Source organism: Balaenoptera musculus, chromosome 2 (genome assembly GCF_009873245.2).
Source record: "Balaenoptera musculus isolate JJ_BM4_2016_0621 chromosome 2, mBalMus1.pri.v3, whole genome shotgun sequence".
NCBI classification, from domain to species: domain Eukaryota; kingdom Metazoa; phylum Chordata; class Mammalia; order Artiodactyla; family Balaenopteridae; genus Balaenoptera; species Balaenoptera musculus.
Window position 1 is genome coordinate 32,509,621 of NC_045786.1, and position 22,873 is coordinate 32,532,493.

General features: G+C 43.9%; 1 long non-coding RNA gene across 2 annotated transcripts in view; it reads left to right on the plus strand.

The window, feature by feature from the left end:
- The window catches only part of LOC118890908, a 52,099-nt gene extending 29,664 nt beyond the window's left edge, over positions 1-22,435 (plus strand). Inside the window, exons 4-5 of one of the 2 annotated variants that reach the window (XR_005018851.1) lie at positions 13,971-14,060; positions 21,681-22,435. This is a non-coding gene — a long non-coding RNA (uncharacterized LOC118890908). The remainder of the gene's footprint in view (positions 1-13,970; positions 14,061-21,680) is intronic. The other variant, XR_005018852.1, reaches the window with a different exon arrangement.
- The last annotated feature ends 438 nt before the right edge of the window (positions 22,436-22,873 follow it).

Sequence of the window (22,873 nt, forward strand, 5' to 3'; positions counted from 1 at the left end):
AAATAAATAATAAAATACAATAAATACATTTATTTTTTTTAAAAAAATGAAAGAGGGTAGGAGAAAGAAGTCATCAGTAGATTAGAGAATCCTGGTGACTATTTATACAACCTCAGAATAAGGAAAGTTCTATAAGCACAGCAACAAAGGCAAACACCATACAGGAAATATTGATAGATTTCCCCAAAAGCAAAAGGGAGACATTTTTCTGTCTATAAACCCATCAAAAACAAAACTTAAAGGCAAAATAAAACTGGGGGAAATATTTATAGCATATATGCCAAGTTGTTAATATCAGTATATTAAGAATTGTCACAGACCAATAGGAATAAAGATGAGACAGATGTTGAGCCCCAGAGAAGGCACCATTGCTTGAGGAAAGTTGCCAGCGGCCTGGTAATATGTTGATCACATCAGACCCCTTCTTCGCCTAAAGGGACAGCAACTTGTGCTTTTTAGATTTTTACCTACGGCAGATAAGGGTTTGCCTGCCCTGTCTACAGTGTGTCTGCCAGCACTCCCGTCTGTGGACTGGCAAAACTGGCGTGATATTCTGAATAACATGGGCTCCGCGTGAGTGACTCATCTTTTGGAAAAAAGGAGGGCTGACAGTGGCACACGCAATGGGTTCCACTGGTCTTCCTCCACACGCCATCGGCCGGAAGGAGCCAGCCTAATGTAACAGTGGAGCGCTCTGTCCAAGTCTTAGCCAAAGTGCCGGCTCTGGGACAACACCCTGCAGAGCCGGCAGGGCGAGCTCCAGGATGCAACATGAACGGATGAGCTGTTTGCAGAGCTGTGTCGCCAGTAGCTAGAATCCACAGGTCTGGGAGGAAAGGAGAGGCTGCTATTTTCTTTCTTTGTGGCTTCGATGGTTGTTGACACTGTCATTGCCGTTATCTTTATAATGACTGTCGTTCCTTGTTTTTACGAGTGCCAGAGCCAGCACTGCAGCCTGTGCATCCCCTTCCTCCTATGTAGCGCTGGGGTGCTGCAGCATGGCAGGGGGTCTCACCACCACACTTAGCACCAGAATTCAGATCCGTGTTGCCCCCCGCCCAGTGAGAGATCCAACTCCAGAATCCCAGCCTGAGGGCCTGCTTCCTAGGGCTACTTCTGGTGCCAAACATCCTAGTTTGGGTTCCCCACCAAGCAGACTCTTGAGACTAGACTGTGAGAGTGAGTAGTGAATCTGGGAGTGATTCCAGGAAACACCAGCAGGGGAGCGAGAAGGTGAGACAGGGAAGGGAAGGGGGTCCATACGGTGTGTGTTAATGACCACAGGTCACCACTGTGGGCAGTGGGAGATGATGTGGAACGTGCCTTGGAATTGCTCCAGTCTCACTGGAGGGGCCACATGGCTGGGGTAGTTATCTACCCGCTCCTATTCATCACTAGTCAAGACTGTCCCTAAGGTGCCCACTCCTCAGAGCCTCTGACCTTCTTGGAGAGTGAGCTGAACACGTTCCCCCAGCCTTTGGGCGGGGAGTCTCTGGGGCTGGAGGTTAGAAGCCGCCCAAGTACACGGGACGGTGATTGTTAAGGTGATATGACATGTCTGACTTGGGGTGTGTGTAATTGACCCTAATGACCACGAGGTACTGGGGCTGCTGCTATACTGGGGGACAGTGGAGAGCAGGTCTGGAGCCCAGAGAATTCACTGGAGTTTTGTAGTGTTTCCAAGCCTGGTGATAATGGTGAGTGGGGAGTTTCAGTGATCAGAATCCCACCAGGGCAAGGCAGTTAAGGGCTCAGACCCTTCAGTGAAGAGCTGGGTCACCCCATCAGGTAGGCAGCATAGACCAGCGTGCTGGCTGAGGGTGAGGGAAATCTAGATTGACTGGTAGAGGAGGAGGATTATGGCTTCAGGACCAGCTGCATTATATCTTGGGAGAGACCATGGTTGGCCACCACCTTGAAGGGGTCTCTGTGAGGAAGTGACCTTGCTGGAGGACCTGAGTGACCTTGTGTGGATCTGAGTAGTACGGGGGGCAATCTGGATGCTATGCCCGTCGTGTATCACTTAAGATCTTCTCAGCCTCAGCTCCTACTCCATCCCTGCTGTGGCGGGCCGTTCCACACTGGCTTGACCAGTTTCATGAAGGTACAACCTGAAGGCTCCTTTCCTGTGACCCGTGCCAATGCTTCTTGCTTCCTGCCTCAGGCCCAGGAAACCCAAGGATTGTGCTCAGGACTCATACATGTATAACCTGGATGATCAAGGCAAGTTGACTCTCATGATCAGTGGGGGACAGAGCCAACGGATACAGGCTTCTTTGATCTCCAGGGAAGATCGTTCTGGATGCATTTCATTGGCTCCTCAGAAAGCTCCGTGGGACTGAGCACTGTTGCCCACATAGGTGGCCAGCTTGATAACACATCCTTGGATCAGCTCTCCCCTCTTCCCCATTTTACTTCCACTGTCCTTCACTTCTGTTTCTTGGGATTAATTCTCAAATAGACTATCTTCATGGAAGCTTTGGGGGGAATCCAGGCTAAGATACTTAAGGTCCCGTGCACGTATGGAATTAAGCTTCCATTATAAGTCATTTCTGTGTTCCTTCGTTTCATTCATATGAATCTGATGATGAATGGTTACAACATCAAAACTCAGTATCTTCCCAAACTCCTCCCCAGACCTCAGGCAAGCTGTCCACTTTGCGGCTCCATCATTGTTTACCCTGACATTCCTCTGCACATGGGTGTTCTCAATATCATTACATAGAGCGGTGGTCCTCCGGCGAGGGAAAATAGTGCTAGTTTATTGTTGGCAGTTAATTCTCTCTGAGACTTTGACATTTCTGCCTATCTTACAAGCCGAGGCTTCTCTGTTTGCTCCAGACTGTTGTTTTTCAATGATATCTACACAGTGAATGGCCTTGGAAGATAAAGACTGTGTTTGCCTCTGGAGCAAAGGGCAGGCATGTTTACTGCCAATTAAAAAAGATTCGGGTTCCCTAAGTTCAGGGTTCCTGTCCTCAAATGCAGGTGTCACTTGGCATTCTTTCTGTCACCTAGACCTCTTTATGTCATCCTGTGGAAGCAAAAAATCCAACCAAGCAAAAACCCCCACTGTCTCTCTGGCTATCGCTATTACTATGAGTCCCAAAGTCCTTTGCTCTGACCCAGGAGACCTGTGTCTTGTGCCAGCATCCATGGAACTGTGACAGGCTAACTTGGTAGATTGCAAGTAGGATAAAATCTTAGACAGTTCTTCACGGTTCTTGATATGTGCTGTTTTAGTCTTTACCGAGACCCTAAATCCACCTAGTTAAACTCCCACTGTGTTCTTCCCTCAGCCTTCTGTTGTTGCAAGAATTCCTTTAGCGGTCACTCAGCCACTTTTTATTGAGGCCCTTCTGTGCTCCTGGCCCTCTTCTAAGGCCAGGACTAAATGAAACAGACAAAATCCTCACCCCCTTGTGACTTACATTCTAGTGAAGCACTCATCTGTGCTATTGGCTTTCTCTCTTTGTTTTGTCCGTCTCTCTCTCTCTAGATAACGTGAACCTAAATTCACCAACGATACTGATTCTATTCTTTCTTCTAACTTTGAGACCAACCATTCCCTCCTCCAGTGAAACGGGTTTCTTTGCCGAATTTCCTCTCACATCAGTATGCCAGCTCCTCCCATTCTGAGAGCGAGATCCTAGATTCTGCTCCTTACTCAGCCACCAGCTCTGTGACCTCGGACATGTCCCTTTCGCTTTCACAAGTCCTCAGGTCCTAATGGGTACAATGATGTGTATCCTGCTGAGTCGCTGGAGGGGCTGGAGGAGGCCCTGTGTGTACAATCACCACATCTCTGTGCAACACACGGGGACCCTTCAGTCGCTCTCCCCATCCCAACCCTAGTCCAGTCCTCAGTAAGGACTGGTTAGAGAGACGGAACCCAAGCGCTTCTAATTTTCAAGGTTTCTCTCATTTCTGACTCACGGTTGCTCAGACCTCATGTTGTGTCTGCCCTCCTTTTCCACCCTGATTTCCACAGTCTGCTCAGCTTATTCTTCCCATAATATGGTGCAAAAACTAACAACTCCACACACAGAACATGGCTTCCTGCACTGAGCAGCAGCTCCAGACACTTCATCACCAAGTAGATTAGAATAACACTAACTTTTGCTACCATAGCAACTGCTGTTGGTTGCGCAATAGCCGACTTTTCAAAGCTACTTAAAAATGCGCAAACTATTTTGCATAAAGTGGCTTTACATCACCAAGAGTAGTGGCTTTCCTTTCCCCACGAGAGTCTTCTTTAAGAAATTAAAAATTTCCCCCTTAGAAGAATTTCAGAATTTAGTTTTAAAAGAACCATTTTAAACCAAAGTTTTGCCAGTAGTTTCTTCATGCCCTTGTAAAGGCAAATACAAATTAAAAATAAGAGGCTTCCTCCTCCCTGTTGAAGCAAGAGGAGACTTCTCCCCTTCCCTTTTCTTAGAGCATTTACTTTGGAAACTTGTAATTGTTCCTCTGTCTCTTTGAAATGTATGCAAATCTTTTTAAAAAGCTAAATAAGCCTCTTGCCAGGTTTATGAGCAGGAATGTCTTTCTCAAGGACCTGGGAACCATCTCTCTGAAATGCCAGCCTTGAGGAAGATGGTGCCCTTATCTCCCTGTTTCTCTGGGAGGGCAGAAGCCGCCAAGCTGCAAAACTACCTCCTGTCATAAAGGTAGGAGAAGTTAATTTTTCCTTTGGATAAATCCAGTTAGCTAACACAGGTGGTTACCCCAACTACCAAGTGAATTCATCTTAAGTTAAGATGAATTATGTGTGACCACTGATGCTGTCAAGTCTTTTTTTACTTGAGGGCTAGTAATTGTTTATCTTCAGACCATGTATGTAATTGGTTGTATCTGCTCGGCTGTATAAAAGGACGAGATTCCTTTCTGTCTTTGCCATCTCCTAGCGGATTGCCTGAGAGGCGCATCGCATTCTGGTTTAATGCTTATTCAATAATAAAATTGTTTTCTTTCTTTTCTTCCTTGATGGAGAGGTTTTCTGGGTTGGGAGGAGAATTTGTTTTTAATTCTATTTCCCCAACGCCCACCAGAACCAAACATTTAAAACGGCACTCATGGAGGATATCATTATGGTGTTTTGTTAAAAGCTCTGGAGGAAGTTGCCAGCGAATTATAGGAGGAGAAGGAAACTGTATCCAGCTTTCCCTTCATTTACTCTGCCCCAAGGAAGGTGAGGCTTCCATTCAGAATCAGCCCTGGAAGCGGTCCTCCGGCAACAGCCTTGGGAGATTCTGGAGTTCTGGACCAGATAATAGTGGAGGGTCTTTTCCTTTGCCTTTTTTAGGAAAACAAAGAATCAACACCTAGACCTGAGATGCTAATTCTGCAACCCATCTCACAAGTTAGGGAACACCTAGGTACCAGTCACAACTCCAGGGGGCGCCATCCCCACTGTCACCTGTGTGGATGACACCCCTGGGGTCTTGCGGTGCCAGCCTGCATCTCTCTATATTGTGGCCATGTCCCTTAAAGAGTTTATTTCAGAAACCCTGTGTTCAGTTCATCTATAACCACCTACTGACACTGCCTGAGAAGGATCCAGGGAGAAGTCCAGACAGAAAACTCCAACATCCCAAGAATTGATTCTGCTTCTTTTGTCTCCAGCTGACATTTTTCTTCTCTTCTTTCCTTCCTTTCTTTTCCTAACCTCGCTCTAGCAGAATACAAGATCTTTAAGAGCAGCAACTTCATCTTCCTGTTTACTCCTGAACCCCCAGCATGCAGCAGTGCTTGGAATGCAATAGACCCTCAACAGGCGAGACCAGCACACTTGTTTTCTTGTTTCCTTGGTTGCCATTTAGCACTATCTTCTCAAAGTTTTGAAAGAGACTTCTGTATTTCTGAGCTCAGCTTCCTGCCTGGCCTCCAAGCGCCTCAGATATTTCAGGTGGAGTCTTTTCACATTGAGCTGTTGGTCCATTCTGACTTTTATAAACACTGAATAGAATTACATTAAATCTTTGAAAAAAAATCTAATCTAAGGTAATCTCATGTTTCAGATTTCCCACGTTTCCCACTTTTCAGATGTCTCCTGGTGGAAGCATCTTTTCTCAAGCTTTGGGAAACTTGATGACCTGTGACATTATGGAACCAGGAACTTAAGCCAGTGAGGCTTTTCCCAAGGGACGTATTGAGAACTGAGTTGCCCTGAGCTGTTGACATTTAGACAAAAGGCAGAGAAGGGGCGGCAAGGAGAGTCCAGAAGCAGGGATATGCACCTGGGCTGATGTCAGAGCCTGGCCCAGACCCCAAGTTACAGGCCTGCCCAAAGACTGGAGAGAGTGGGGTTGAGATGTTTTGAACATACAGGATTGCATTCCAAATGCATCCTCAAGCAAGAGAAGTAAGTTGCCAGAAGCTCATATTAGGAAGCAAAAGAACTTCAAAAAGCTATAATACTGTGGGGGAATTTTAAACATTCACATTTCCTAAACTAGTCTTTCTTCTGAGAAATGACTTGTCTTTCAAAACCATATGGCAGGAGCACACTCAATGTATAATAAAATCCTTGGTTTTGGTAATTATGATGAAGCTGTTGCAGTGTTAAATGATGCCACCTGATGGATTGTGAACACGCAAGTGCCACAATCAGCAGTAGCTGGGAGTTTATTATTTTTAACAATCTCTGAAGGCCTGAGAAGGAATGAAGCCAGTGCCAACGGTTGCTCTTGGCCAGCTTATGGCTCAGAGAAGAAAGAGGGAATGAGGAGGAGGACGAGGAGGAGGAGAAACAGGATAAAGAGAAGAAAATAATATGGAGAGGGGGCAGAAGAGAATCTATTTTTTTCTTTTGATAAAAGTCATTATACTGTCAACAGAAGGTACTTTAAGTAGAGACTTGATTTTTCATGGAGCAGACACAATTTGCGTGAAGAGACGGTCATCTTTTGAGTGCCACCTCCTGGTATAATCTCCTTTTGGAGCTAAGGTGTCAACACCAAGCTCATGGGGGGCAGAAGAGTGGCAGGGGCAGGGAGGGCCATGACAGAGGGGGCTAAGCTTCAGTGGGTGAACATATTTATTTATAAGAAGTGATCCCCCTTTTCCTATCACCCCAGACTGTATACACACATTCAGGAGTCTGTCCTTCAGGGGGAAAAGAAATACAGTGGAGGGGCAGACCCCCTCTTGGTCTCGCCTGCTGCTCCCTTGCAGTGTACTCAATAAATCTCCCTTTCTACCCTCACTTCTGGCTTGGTAAATTCTTCTACCACCTGCGTTGCTGGCGCCATTGCCAAACTCTGTGGCATTTTGGTGGTCCATACGGAGAGGCCTTTCTCTCCTCTCTCTGCCCTTTCTGATCCGTCTTCCAACACGTAGCGATCGGCCTGCTGACTCAGGGCAATAGAAGGTCCCCGAGTCAGCAGGTACCCCGAGTCAATTGAAGGTACTCCTTGGTGGGACCCGAAGGCCTCCGGGATAGGACTCCGACTCCCTAAGGGGTACATTCTGGAAATGGTCTTTTCTCCTCTTCAACACTGCCCACGGCCTGAGGTCCCTGGAGACTAGGGATTGTACGTCCTGGACTAGGCGACTCTTTGGCAGACCTGAAACGTGGTCCCATACCAACCGACCGTCCCTGCCTGATGGGGTGGCAGTGTCCTTTGGTCCTGGCCTTGGGACTCCTCACTTCCACACCTGGCGCAGTAGGTAGCGGCAGCTTGTCCAGGGCGAATCCAGTCACACTGTGAGATCCCCTTTCTCTTTCCATCCTCCCTTGAGGACCATCCATCCTGATCCACCAACATCTCCAGGTATTAATACTTCAAATGAGTTGCCACAAAACTGACTTCATTCCATCAAGCTACAAATGGTGACAAGACAAGAATTCCAACCCCTAGCATCAACACAGCTGAGTACTCTTGAACAGTGCTCCCAAAATTTCTATTCACACACACTCAATAGCCCCACGGCTAATCAGCAAAGCCAACTGGGACCCCATGTCGTTGCTTCTTAGCAGGAAGTAGCCCAAGATGATGTCATCACCTAGATGTCAATGATTTGACTTTGCTGATCTGTCAGGGAAGAAATGTGGAGCTTAACAATAGAACAGCCATCTTAGGCTGGGGAGGTCCTTTCAAGATAAGACAATCCCACCCTCCCCCAATGGAAAATTACCAGCAGTTACAAGCAGTCAGCATGCCAGGAAGATGGAGCAACGACACACCCAGACCTAACTACCATATGGGTGGAACATTAACCCAAGGGTGACCAGAAGGGACCATAAAAGAAGCCCAGTGTCTCTCCCCCAGGTACAAACCCCCTTTTGATCTTGCCCACTGCTCCCTTGCAGTGTACTCAATAAATCTCACTTTCTACCCTCAGAAAAGAAAAATACCCTGGAGGGCTCTCTCTAAAGAAATTGAGGAGTGGCCCTGAGCCAAGAACATCCCATCTGGTGTGTGTAGGAGTCACCCTTGTAGATCACCAACTGGTTCCCTGCTTGTTACCCTAAGCTAACAAGGCCACCAGAATGCACAGAACTCTCTCTCAGCTTTCTTATTGTTTCATCTTTGCATATGAAAACAAGGACCATCATGCATTTGAAGAAATCCTCCAGAATGAAAGAGAGAGACCAAAGAAACAGAAAAAAATGACCCTGGAAAAAAATAGATTAATTTGGGGGAACAAAAGGGAACTTAAAAAAAAACACACCTTGAATTAGTATCCATAGAGACTCTAGAAGATATATTCATTAACCAAGAACAGAATCCCATGAAAAAGTAATGGTTAAGGAAAAAGAAAGCACTTAGAAATTAAGAATGACATCACCAAAAGAAAGTTCAAAAGAAGAGATGGAAGATAAACATGAAGAAATACTTTAGGAGGTTGAATAAAAAGACAAATAGAAGGAAAAGATGAGAGAATCAATTGAGGAGGGTCAATATCTGAATAATTGGAATTCCAGAGACCTAGAACAGAGAAAACAGAGAGACAGAAATAATAAAAAATAATGCAAGATTATTTCCCTGAGCTGAGGGCACACCAAGTGACAAGAACAAGGAAAGAAGACCACTACTTAGCCATACTGTTGTGACATGTCAGGCCACTAAGAAGAGCTTAAAAAACTCCAGAAATAATACATGTTATCTCAAGAAGAACAAGAGTTAGATTAGCAGTGGCTTTCTCATCTACAGCACTGGATTCTGGACAAATAGAACAATGCCTTCCAAGTTTTGAGGGAAAATTACTATTATTAAACATTTTTAAATGTATTAATCCATTTAAAAATAATAAACCCATTATATGTTAACATAAATGACATTTTAATTAAAAGTAACATTTCTGGAAATCTTTTTAATGTCTGGTTAGTAGAAGACAGCTGGAGTCTCATATCTGCTTCTGCCTTCAGTCTGTGTGATTTCTTGTTTTGGTTGAGGGAAAAAATTTTAACCTAGAGTTCTATACCCAGCCAAACTGAAATTAGGAGGTAATATTAAGATATTTTCAGACAATCAGGGACCCTGAAATGTTACTTCCTACATCCACTTTTTTGGGGGGAAGCTATTTGAGAATGTGCTGCAGCAAAGCCAAAGAGTAAACCAAAGAATGCAAAGACCTGGGGTTCAGGAAACTTAGGAAATCAACCCAGAAAAGCAGTGAAGAGAAAGTCAGAGGGAGGTTGTGCAGACTACTCTGTGAAAGAGATCCTTGGGGAAAAGGGTGACTTGATAAAATAGGTGATATTATGGAGCATGTGGAAAAAAAGGGAAATATTGATAATAGAAGGTGGAGCATAATATAAACTGATAAACTTCAGGAGAAACAAATAGGTGTGAAAGAGTGAGCAGTAATCCTCACTCAGCAGTGAATGATTGTCCTAGAACCACAAGAATGCAAACGCTGCTTTTTTTTTTTTAACATCTTTATTGGAGTATAATTGCTTTACAATGTAGTGTTAGTTTCTGCTGTATAACAAAGTGAATCAGCTATACATATACATATATCCCCATATCCCCGCCCTCTTGCGTTTCCCTCCCACTCTCCCTATCCCACCCCTCTAGCTGGTCACAAAGCACGAAGCTGATCTCCCTGTGCTACGCAGCTGCTTCCCACTAGCTATTTTACATTTGGTAGGCAAACACTGCTTATTGAATTTCAGCATTTAGTTACATCCTGTTGACAAAACAAAGACAACTTAATTTTTGTTTCAGAACAGGATGCTCCTGCTATTGGTGTTAAAATGCAAAGGTAAAAGTACAGCTGGCAAAAATAGAAATACAGAGGGAGGGGAAAATATCAGTAGCTGAAGGGAAGCAAGGGTTACTGAGCTTCTCATCTTAGAAAGGGGAAGGAACTGATGGAAAAGGAAATACAGCATCAGTTTGTTGATCACATTTACAAAGGTAACCAAAAGAGGAGCCCTAACTAGTGCTGTGACTATCAAGACGTTGGGGAAGGGTGAAGGGAAGGGAGAGGTTTTAGACAGCCACATCCTCATCTAATATAGCAAAAACTCAGCCATGCAATCAATTGATAAATCAAGAAATAGTGGTGGAAACCTTTTATATTGTGAAATGGAGTTAAATGCCAGATCAGCTAAAAATATAGAGACGGGAAGAGGAAAGGCAGGAGATTGCTGCCTTTATTAACTGTGTTTTAAAATTAATTTAAGGACAAAAGAAAAATAAATAAATAGGTTTGTGTGGTCCAGGCCACCAATATACATGATCAAATCGACTTCATTCATTCTTGGCTTGTGTTTGTGATATTGAGGTAGGGGAGGTAGAAATTAGAATCTGGTCTGGTCTCTTTCAACCTACATATCGAATTTGGACCAGAATGCTCCAGAAGAGCCTTCACTGATCATGGTATGCAAATGAAGACCCACTCTTTTACACATAACATTGTTCTTTCATATTGAATCCTATCTCCGTAGGAGGACTGACAAATCTTCTCTATTATCAACCATAACTTAATCTACTTTCAGTGGAGGGCTGTGGAGGTGCCAGTAGTCAGAGGTGAAATGGGGTAGAAGACAGTGTTCCCTCTTACAGTGGCTTCCATGGTGACCATGACTCCCAAAGAGAGACTCTGAGAAAAGTCTTGATCTGTCACCTGCCACCATCTTGGTGAATGCATTGGAAGATTGATCCAGATGCTAAAGAAAAGCCAGTTCATCAAATCGAGCACTGGAATCAAAACTGAAATTTAACTGCAGCTTCTGATATTCAGAAGGGGGAAGAAAGGCACAAAGAAAGCAGGCTTTAAGGGACCCCTTCTAACCAAAAGAGGGCGATTCTAAGTCAGGTGACCGACCACATTAAGAATATCCAACCTGGTGTACCAGATGTAAATGGAGGCCTGAATGCCAAAAAAGTCTCAAATTCTCTGACTGGAAGAAATGTCCCGTTATCATCGTGTAAAGAGCAGGGACTCCCTCCAAACCAAACTTGTTCATCATGGAGTTCATTCAGTAGTGGTTTATTTAGAGCCGACTTAAGATTTGGGGGAAGAAGGAAGAGAGATTTCTTGGTCTCAATTGCATTTATCCATGAAATAGTCTGTAGGCTTCTGGGAGTTGATCTCTATAACTCCTAAAGATATAGAATTTAGGCAGTTATCTGATTAAATTTCCAGATGTGGATTTCTTGGCTAAAAATGCAGTTTGATGATGGTAGTGGGCATTGACCACATTTTATGGATTCTTGTAACCTTTTGAGCCACGTTGCTACATTCAGAGAATTTCCAGCCTTACAATTCCCATCTTCTTCCCTAAATGAGAACCTTGAAAACTTATTTCCCCGGCTTGCTTGGTGTCTGACACACACATACCTGACCTCATATATATTAATCAGACTCATCTACTTGAGGCTCTAATTGGAAAGAGAGGAAGGTGAGGAAGAGGCTCTGGGTGGAGTCCATTTTGCCGATGCAGGTGCTGCCGAGACACCTGACTTTCAGAGGTGGGGTGACTGCAAGGTGCAGTGTCCACAGTGGGACAGTGGAGGTGGCAGCAGCGAGGGAGGCTTCATCAACAAGACAGCTTTGTGGTGTGGTTTTGCTCATTGATCTGGGAATCTTAGGCTCCAGGCTCAGCTTTCCCAACAGGTCAGAGAGCAATGCACCATCCTTTGATGAACTCCTTTGCTATTTAATCAGCTACACACAGTCTCTGTTGCTTGCAGCCAGGAACCCTGATCACTACGGTTGTCTGTGCTGATCCAAAGAGCCAGATAACTGCCAGACTGCTCTGTCAAATGAGAGTATATCCATCCAGCAGAAGTATGGTTAATTTATGTACTTATGAACTTAATTTGTTTTGTACAGACAACCATGTATGATTAAGGGTGGGTGGGGAAATTGGTCTCTTACGGACATGAATGAAGTTTGAACTCCAGTTTTAGAGACAGTGCCCCAAAGTTTAATACGCTGACATTTTATTTGGTTTTCAAACAGAGTGCTAGCTAACTTTGACTCTGACTTATTATGGCAGGAATGGCTGACAATATAATTATTGATTGTGCCTCTCAGTCATCTTATATTGTACAAAAAGTAGATCTTTATTCCTCATTGAACTTCTGGAGAGTGGGTGGGTTTTCCTGCTTCCATGTGATTATGAAGGAACTGAGGTTTGGATATCTTAGAAAATGTTTTCGTTGTATTAGTTTCAAGTGCACTTAAATCAAGTTGTTCTTTAAAAATTTCAGAAGAAATTCAGATTCAACATGAGAATGCACCAAAAGTCTATTTACTGAAGGTCAGTTCAGTCCAAGTTTTCTGGAAGGATTATTTTTAAGTGACAGAAATGACAAGAGAGGGCTTCAGATTCAAAGACCGTAACTTGGCAGGATTTCTATTGTGGGAATGCCAGCTCAAAGAAGGCACTAGAAAACAATTTTTCTGGCAGAAGATCAGAATTTTAAACTAGTTTGTGTGATTTAATACCCACAAACTGTCAAAGTGGGTCTGTGATGGCTTAAACCCAAAGGAAACTCCCAGGACCCCTTAGTCATCCAACAGGAAATAGACTTCTAGGGCAGTATAATCTTCAGAAGGGAAGTATCTCCCCAATCTCTGATGTCATGGAGAATAATGGACAAGAGATTTTTTCAGTGTGCAAAATTGGGGGCACCCATAGTGATAGACCAAGAAATTCACCCCATGGCTAGACATTGGAGCCCTTGTAATCCTTGTATAGAGGATGTGGCCTACACTATTGTTTGGAAACTGTGCTTCTTGGTTTCCCCTTTTACCTTTTCTCAACAGGTGTGTGTGTGTGTGTGTGTGTGTGTGTGTGTACCACTATTTCTCCACCATTGTATACTGTGTTTAGGGGTGGTTACATGTATCATTTAATCATAGGTTGTGTGACCATTAGGAGCCACATCCAGTTCTGACTGAGAGAAATGCACAAGTGTTTATATATATTTGATGTATGTAGGATAGTTGCATTGTGTTAGGTGGGCATTTAAAGACAATATGCAGGGGAAGAAATGTGTGTATATGTGCACGTATGTGTGTGTACACATGTTGGGCATTCAAGGGGTGGTTGTAGGAGACTGCTTGAGTTTCTGACTACTCAGCACAATTTTCCACATCCTTTCTCTGACAAAAGTAGTTCACTTTTTCTTTGGAAAACTATCTCTGCCTCAAACTCTGTTGTTTTTATGGGATTGTTTTTTTGTTTTTTTGTTTTTTGGCTGTGCTACACGGCTTGTGGGATGTTAGTTCCCCGATCAGGGATTGAAGCCAGGCCATGGCAGTGAAAGCGTGGGGTCCTAACCACTGGACCGCCAGGGAAATCCCTGATGGGATTGTTAATCATGGTGACTAATATTATTTTGGCTGCAGAGTTGGGGCACATGACCCAGGCCTCTACTATGAAGAGCAACCATGCTCTGGACCACGGTGACTGTTTTAAAGATGAGCATTTGACCCCAATTGGGCTACCAGAGCCCCAGCTGAGATTTTTCAGCTAATGGAGAAGACTGTCTCTTTTCTACTAGGCTTGGATGATGTGAGCCTGCAGATGCCAGTGGCCAAACAGCCTGCCACATGCAGAGAACAGGATTCACTCGTACAACAGCTAGTATTCGGTGAGTACTTACTGTGTACCAGGTGCTGTTCGAAGTGCTGGATATGCTTTGTCTCATTTAATCTATGCAACAACTCTATGAAATAGGTTTTATTATGTCCTCATTTTGAGAACGTTGAGACAAAGAGGGGTTAAGTAATGTATCACTTACATTCATGGTAGAACAAGGGTTCATATTCAGGAAGTCTGACTTTGTAGCTTGAGGCTTTAGCTGCTACGCTACATTGTTATGCTATGCTGCATGGCTAAGATAAGCAGAGAAAAGCCAAACAGAGAGAAAGAACTGGGAGAGGGAGAGGGCAAAAGAACCCTGGTGATATGATTTGAGGAAGCCAGGACAAAGAGAACCAGAAGATGGAGAGAAATGAAGCAATAAATCCAGCTGTGTTGAAACCAGCTGTACTTCAGGGCTTCGCAGGTACTGAGCTCATGTTTCTCGTTAGGGCTTTCAATGAGTTTGAGTTGGGTTTATGTCACTTGTAACTGGAGGCATTTGTACCTGTACAACTATATATTATATTCTGTAGCCTCGGTGTCCATAGAAGGAACCGTTCTGCATCTGGGATGTCTGATACAGGAGCCACTAGCCACGTGTGGCTATTGAATCATTAAAATGTGCCTAATGCCCTGGAGAACTGAAGTTTTAGTTTTATTTCATTTTAATAAATTAAAATTTAAATAGCTAGTAGGTACTGTATTGGACAGCATAGATCTTGAGGACACAGCTAAAGCTGTTCTCAGAGTCCTACATTCCTAAACATGAAGGGGTGAGAATTAGTTATTACAACCCAAGAAGTTGTAAAAATAATGAAAAAACAAATGTAAGGAAAAGAAATGAAAGATTTATAAAAATGAAAACAAATTACTGGCTCAGAAAATAGGACACCAGAACATAAATCCAAGAGCTAGATAAATTGAAATAAAAATATACACATAATGAAATTGGTAAATCACTAGCTAACCTACGCAAGACAAGAAGGAAGAAAGCACAAATATATAAATTTGGAAATAAGAATGGAAAAATAATCATAGATATGGAGGAAATTAAATAAGTTTTAAGAAAATGCTTTACTTATCTTTATGTAAACAAATATGAAAAAACTGGATTATTCTCTTGGACAGTGTAAATTTCCAAAATTGATTGTATTATAGATAGAAATGAAGCCAACCAATGGATTGTCAAGGAATGAAGTGAGAAACTTGCCAAAGAGCCGCCCCCTCCCCAGTCTGCCCAGCTGAGAGAGTTAAACAGCCTCATAGCATTCTAGTCAAAGAAATTTAATCACTCCCCATTGCTGGGCATTTATGACTTTACAAGTGTTTTTCAAACAAAGTTTGAGGACTTCAAAAGAAACGTTACAGCTTTTGCTTTAAGCCAGCATGATATGGATTTCAAATGCAAAGAAGCATAAAAAAGAACCATAGAGATGAACTTCACTTATGAAGAGCAATACAAAATCCTAATCAAATAATAGCAAATGGAAACAATTAACAGAAAGGGGACTTCCCTGGTGGTCCAATGGTTAAGACTTCGCTTTCCAATGCAAGGGGTGCGGGTTCCATCCCTGGTCGGGGAGCTAAGATCCCTCATGCCTGGCAGTCAAAAAACAAAAACATAAAACAGAAGCAGTATTGTAGCAAATTCAATAAAGACTTTAAAAAAAAAAAGTCCACATCAAAAAAATCTTTAAAAAAAAAAAAAGACAGAACCATAACCAAGAGGGGCTCACTCCAGGAGTTAAAGATGATTCAATATTAGGCAGTGTTTTCTTGTACTTCATTTATTATCATTCTTGATTTTTAAAACAGATTTATGAAATGGGAACTGGGAAAACTCTTAACAATACAGATATTTCCTCAATAAAACAAATATATATCTCATGCCAAAGTCAGTATTATTCTTAATGAAGGAAACCCATTTTTTTGTTGTTTTGTTTTATTAACTTGGCCACACTGAATGGCATATGGGATCTTAATTCCCCGACCAGGGATCGAACCCAGGTCCTGGCAATGAGAGTGTCGAATCCTAACCACTGGACCACCAGGGAAGTCCCTGATGGAAACCCATTAACATGATTAAAGTCAGGAACAAGATAAGGATGCCCACTATCACCACTGTTATCTGATAGTTTTTCCAGAGTATGAACCAATAAGAAAAGAAATGATTATAAAAATTGTAGGGGAGGGGGAAGGGTAAGTTGGGACAAAGTGAGAGAATGGCATGGACTTATATATACTACCAAATGTAAAATAGATAGCTAGTGGGAAGCAGCCGCATAGCACAGGGAGATCAGCTCGGTGCTTTGTGACCACCTAGGGGGGTGGGATAGGGAGGGTGGGAGGGAGATGCAAGAGGGAGGAGATATGGGGATATACGTATACGGAGAGCTGATTCACTTTGTTATACAGCAGAAACTAACACACCATTGTAAAGCAATTATACTCTAATAAAGATGATAAAAAAAATTGTAACAGAAGAGACAAAATTGATTTTATTTCCAAATGCTATGGTTATGTAACTGGAAAACCCAAGGAATCAAATGAAAAAAACTACTAGAAACAGTATGAGGATTCAGTAAGGCTGCTGGTTCCCAACTCAATATACAAAAATTGGTAACTTTCTTAAATAAAATAACACTTTACTAGTTAATATAATGGCATAGAAACATGAATATATGCACAATCACATTCATATTTAATGAAATCAAATGAAAACAAGGACTTTTTTCATTTATCAGATTGATAAGGTTAAAAAATGGATAGTATTTAAAAGTGCAGGGAATTAGACTTTCTAATAAAATATTGGTGACAGTGTAAAATTGGTGCAACTTCTTTTGTAGGCAATTAAACGTTATCTAGCATCATAAAAATATACACACCCTTTGACCCAACTATTCCACATCTAGGAATTTATCCAACATATAACTTTCATATACACATATGCACAAATACATATATACAAGGGTGTTTATTGTAGCATGATGTGAGACGCCAAAAGATTTGTAAGGTCAGGAGTTTCCAGCAAAGGGGCAGTGATTAAATATATTTGGAAAAGAATACTATACGGTTGTTGAAAAGAATAAAGTAGATCTATGGGTACAGATATTGAACAATCTCCAATATATATTTTAAGAGAAAAAACCCATGAGAGATTGAGCAATGCCCGTAGTGTGCTCCCATTTGTGCCAAGAAAAAAAAAAAAACGATATATTAACAGTAATTTCTGGAAGGATAAAATAAAATAAGTAAAACCCTATTAACAGGTGACCAGAGGCTCAGCCATGAAGGAAGATTTGCTCTTTCATACGTTTAATGTTTTGCCATGGGTATGTGTTAACTTTTCAATTAAGATGGCCAGTATCAACCTGTGAATGAATCCAATATTCATCTGTTCATCCATCTGTTCATTCCTATAGCATGTATTAAGCCTCCTGCTCCTTCTCCCCACACTTCTGTACCAGGTACCATGCTAGACCCGGAGGAGACAGCAGGTAATAAGACACGCATGTTCTGGTTTCTTCCTTTATAAAGGTTTAACCCTCTCGACTAGGGTTTTGCCACTCAAAGTGTGGTCCGTGGACCAAGAGCATTAGCATCATCTGGGAGCTTGTTAGAAATGCAGCATCTTGGACCTCATCCCAGACCTGCCTTTGAGTCAGACTCGGCATTTTAACAAAGTCCCCAGGGCATTCTTAATATGGTTTGAAAGCGCTGTTCTAGGGATCATCCTCAAATACTGCATTGTCGCTTGTTCGGATATGGTTTCTGGACTAGAAGAGAGAGGGCGTAGTTACAGCTGCTGGGAACATGCTGACTGTACTCATAGGAGTAGGGACAAAGAGGTTAAATACCCACAGTCCAAATTGTACTATAACTTTACATTAATTTTTGTCCTGCCTTTTCTCTCAGGAGTTAACAACAAAATAGCTTTGCTGTGCTGTTGCTATGGCAACAGGGTCTAATAGCGCTTTTACTTTTTTCCCATCGCTGTAGCCTCCCGACTGGTCTCTGTGCCTCCAGCCAAGCCTGTTTTCTGTTCATCAAAGTTGCAATCAAACACGTGGCAACAGGGGCAATCACGGGCCCTGTGTGATACAGCAGGTGCAGTAACTGCCTAACTTTGCATTAATTTAGGGCTCTTCAGGATTACGCTCGGCTGAGTCCTGAATTCAGAGCATAGTCGCCCCTTCCCACAGAGAGAAAAGTAGCTTCCTTGCCAATCATGTATTTTCCACTTTTAAGTTTCTATAGTATTTTTTTGCTGTATATCGTAAAAAATTAGAAAAATGCAAATCAGTAAAGAAATACACAATCTCTCCAAGTTCACACATGTGTCTCATTTTTAGTGACTGTGCACTATTCCATTGTTGGGTAAAATGACATGGTGCACGTGAAGCACTTGGTGCTCGGCCCAGCACACGGGGAGGCTACGAATCATGGACATTTTCATCCTTTCTTCTCCCAGGTGATGAGGCAGGTCCTGGGCACACACCTTCCCTTGCAGTTCTAATGGCTTCTGTTCATCTCTAGCATTTCAGCCTTCCGAAGGGCTTTCCTAGGTATTTCTCGTGTAGGCACAAACTCACAATTGACCTTACCCAAAGGACAGCGCCTGGAAAGGAAAGAACCAGGCACCCCATAAAGGGAGCATCCTGTAGACTGGATCATACCTCAATTCTTAAAAGGCCTTCTCTGTAGCTGCCTCTTCTTTTCTTGTTTGTTTTGAAACAAAGATCTAGAGAATTAGGGGACAACGATGCCATGTAGACCAGTTCCTTGACCTCTAGCAAGACTAACCCATTTCACGGATGTGGTAACTGTGGTCCACGCCCAGGCCCACATGGCCAGCAAGGGTCACTCTGACATCGTGGCTCTTGAGCCTCATCCTAACCCAGGCTCTAGCTTGCAGGCTGTGGGGAGTCCGCGGTAGAAACAGCTGGTCAGAGTTCCAGCTCCAGCTCCAGCAGCTGGGGTTCAGGGGAGGTCCCTGTGCACAGACACACGTGGTGTGGAGTGCGGCCCTTCAGAGCGGAGGTCTGGTATTGTGCTGAACCACCTGTATAATGTCGGGCAAGTTAATTAACCTCTGCAGTCTGCAAAATGGGTTCAACATAGTGCCTACCTCACAGGGTTTTTGTGAGGATGAGGGGAGATGATCAAGGACTCGGGGAGGCTGGTTACAGTCTGCTATTCAAGAGCTGTGCACACCTGCAGCGCTCACCCTTGGAGGAGAAGCTTTTGGGCTGGATGGTGGGGAAGGGGTCATCCTTGCCCAGCCTCTGGACCTCCCCGCAGCCGGAGTATTGAGATGGAATGGGGTGGAGGCCCCACCCTACATAGGGCTAGCGGAGACTAGGCTCAGCTCAGGCCCTGGGGTGGGGGCATTAGGGGGACTGCAGGGTCAGGGCGGTGATGGGGCTACGGGGGCGGGGAGGGGCACCTGGCAGGCCTTGGAAACTGAGCTCCGTGAAGGATTTTATCCCCGCGCCCCATATGCCTGCCCCAGAAGAACAGCAGCCTTTCAGAGGAGAGTCTTTAAGGCGCTGTTCTGCCCACCTGGCAGCGCTGGGCGAGTCAGCAGTGGAGTCCTGGGCATCCGGACAGTCCAGGCCAAGGGAGGGGGAGAAATGGAGTCGCACCCTCACGGTCCACTGTGCCACGGGCAGCGGGGGCATCTCACCAGGTTCCCAGAGTTTGGTGCTAAATTTAGAATCCAGCTTCTTAGGGAGCTCAGTCTTTGCTTAGTCAGAGGCGAAATCCAGGGCTGATGAAACTCACCTGCCTGTCACTGCTCGGCTGGCAGGTGCCATCACCCATCGGGGAGGCACAGGATGCTGGCAGTACCCCTCGTCCCTGGCCACTCCCTGGTCACTTCCTCTCTGTCCTCAGGCCTGTGCTGTTGGACTACCACACCAGGTCTCTGACCCCGGCCATGGGGCCAGGAAGCCTGGCACAGCGCTGCTGCCTCGGACCTACGAACCGGCAGGGTTCTCCGGGGCGGGGGAGACTTCCAGCTTTGCATCCAGGAGCTTCTGCTGTCTTCTGAATTTAACACCGGGACCATTGGATTCACCACTGGGGCTGTTGGGTCACAGGGACCCTGCCTACTGGTTTTAGGGATCAGTTTTTTCCTGAGGCCAGCTCAGAGCTCTGACTCAGTGGAAGTCAGGCTGGGAATAGACTGAGTGCCTACTGTGTGTTAAGCTCTGTGCCAGGTCTGTGAATGCAGGAGCTGCCAATTCAGAGCAGTGTTTAAAAACTAGGAGTTGCTGCCCATCAGTGGATTATGACGACTGGCATTTCAGGAAATGAAGTAAAATGAGGGCACCATAAGTAGAAAGGGTAGATATTGTTTCCCAAAACTTTCGTATAAGTCAGTGAGTACTAGATTGTAATGTAAAGTGTGTTTCTTACTAAGGGTCAAAGTCTAGAAGAGTTTGGGAAACACTGGCCTAGATGGGGAGGAATTCTGATACAATGTGACTGCAGTGGTGGAAAGAAGAGTCCTGGATTTGAATCCTGGATCCATCCCCAGCTGTGCGATCCTGGTCTAGGCAGTATCTCTAAGTCTTTATGTCTGTTTTTGAAAAATGAATAATAGCGGTGTTTAGCAGGGATTTTAATGAAAGCTAGAGCTGATGCATCCTCAGGGCTTAGCCCAGTGCCTGGCACCCCATGAGGTACTCAGTAAATGGTGGAAGCTCTTTACAATGTTACAGGTGCAGAGAGAGATCTGGAGAGGAGGGAGGGGCTGACTCCTGGGGGCTGGTAGAGGCTTCACAGAAGAGCTGACAACAGAGCCGAACTGAGAAGGTGAATAAGAACATGTGAAGGGCAGTGGAGGGGAAGAACCATCTGGGAGAGGGACCGTCATCTCTCAAGATGGGGGCACCAAAGAGTCTTCTCTGGGAGCAGCAAGTATTGTTGGGCTGGCTGGAGTGTAGACTCTGAGCTGGGGTGTAGACTCAGAGATGAGCCTGTATGGTGATGTGGGGCCCTTTGAGGGTTGAGACCAGCTGGGACCTGGGACCCTTTGCTGCAGTGCTGGCACCTGGACACACCTCTCAGCAAGCAACAAAATACAAAGAAATTATATGGGACTAAAAATAACTGTGTGCATGCACAATTGGGGCAAATTCTGGACCCAAAAAGATACAAAAGACCAAAAAACCCAACTTCCACTTCTGAAGAGCCCAGAGCAAAAACAGGGTGTTGGGAGCAAAAGCAGGGTACTGCACATGCCCCCGGCTCACAACACCATCTAAGGGGCGGGCAGAATGAACACCTAAGCTGCCCCTCTGGCCTGACCCCTGGACACACCCCTACCCTCACCCCATATAAGCAACAAGCAAGGGAACCTGTTGTTTGTTTTCGCTCCCTGCTGCTGCAGCGGGGACCCCAATGAAGCCTTGCCTGAATATCTTGTCTGGCCTCTAGTCAATTTCTATTGATTGGGGAAGGCCAAGAACCCTGGTTGGTATCAGGGTGAAGGTCCTGGAATTATGGATTGGGGAAGTTGATCACCTTCCTGGGGGCACAGGGACTCATCCAGGGGAGGGATTTGAGCAGATTTGCCTTGAGGTTTAGCTCCTCATTCTGTGATGCTTTTTTCCATGATTAGTTTTTAGAAACATCTCTCTGCTAGAATCTTAGAGTGGCCTCAAGCCAACAGCCAGCAAAAAGCAGGGCACCCAGTGATACAGCTGCAAAGAAAGAATTCTGCCAACAACCAGAATGAACTTGGAATTGGATTCTTCCCCAGTCAAGCCTCCAGATGAGAAGGCAGCCCAGTCAGCACCTTGATTGCAGCCTTGTGAGACCATGAGAAGAAGACCTGGCTAAGCCTGCCTGGACTCCTGACGCACGGAACTATGAGGTGATAAACTGTGTTGTTTTAAGCTGCTAAGTTGGTGATCATTTGTTATGCAGCACAGAAAACTAGTAGAATATCCATTCCTACCACTCTAAACCACTACATGCTAATCAAAGTTTTCATCCTTTCAGTGTACTTTTCCATTCCAATCTTGTTTTATATCCAATTTATTAATAATCAATGAACGTGGTAAATTTTAAAACCGTAAAAGAGTTTATAGTAAAACGTCTTCTCTTGCTTCTCTGTTCCCAATCACTCTGTTTCCTTCCCCAGGGACAACCTGTGTTACCAGTTTCTTGTTTATCTTTCAAGGGAAGTTCTACATATCTATGTGCAAATCCGCTACATATGTATTCTTATTTTGCATGAATGGATTCTACCGTATATACTGTTTTGCACCTTGTTTTTCAGTTAGTGTGTCTTGGAGATTATTCTGTATCAGCACAATCAAAGTTCTTTCTTTTTTAGATGGATGTATCATCATTTAATAACTTCTTTACAAAACAGAAATAGAGTCACAGATGTAGAAAACAAACTTATGGTTACTGGAGGGAAAGGAGGGGGAGGGATAAATTGGGAGATTGGGATTGACATATACACACTACTATATATAAAATACGTAAGTAATAAGGATCTACTGTATAGCACAGGAAAGTCTACTCAATACCTTGTAATGGCCTATATAGGAAAAGAATCTAAAAAAGAGTAGATATATGTATATGTATAACTGATTCACTTTGCTGTACACCTGAAACTAACACAACATTGTAAATCAACTCTACTCCAATTAAAAAAAAAAAAAGAAAAAACAGTCTCCGGTTGATGGGCTTCTAGGAAGTGTTCCATCTTTTGTTCTTACAAACAACAACATGACTTTGTACTTTCGTAATTTGGCACGTGTGTAAGTATTTCTGCAGGAGAACGTCCTAGAAGTGGAATTT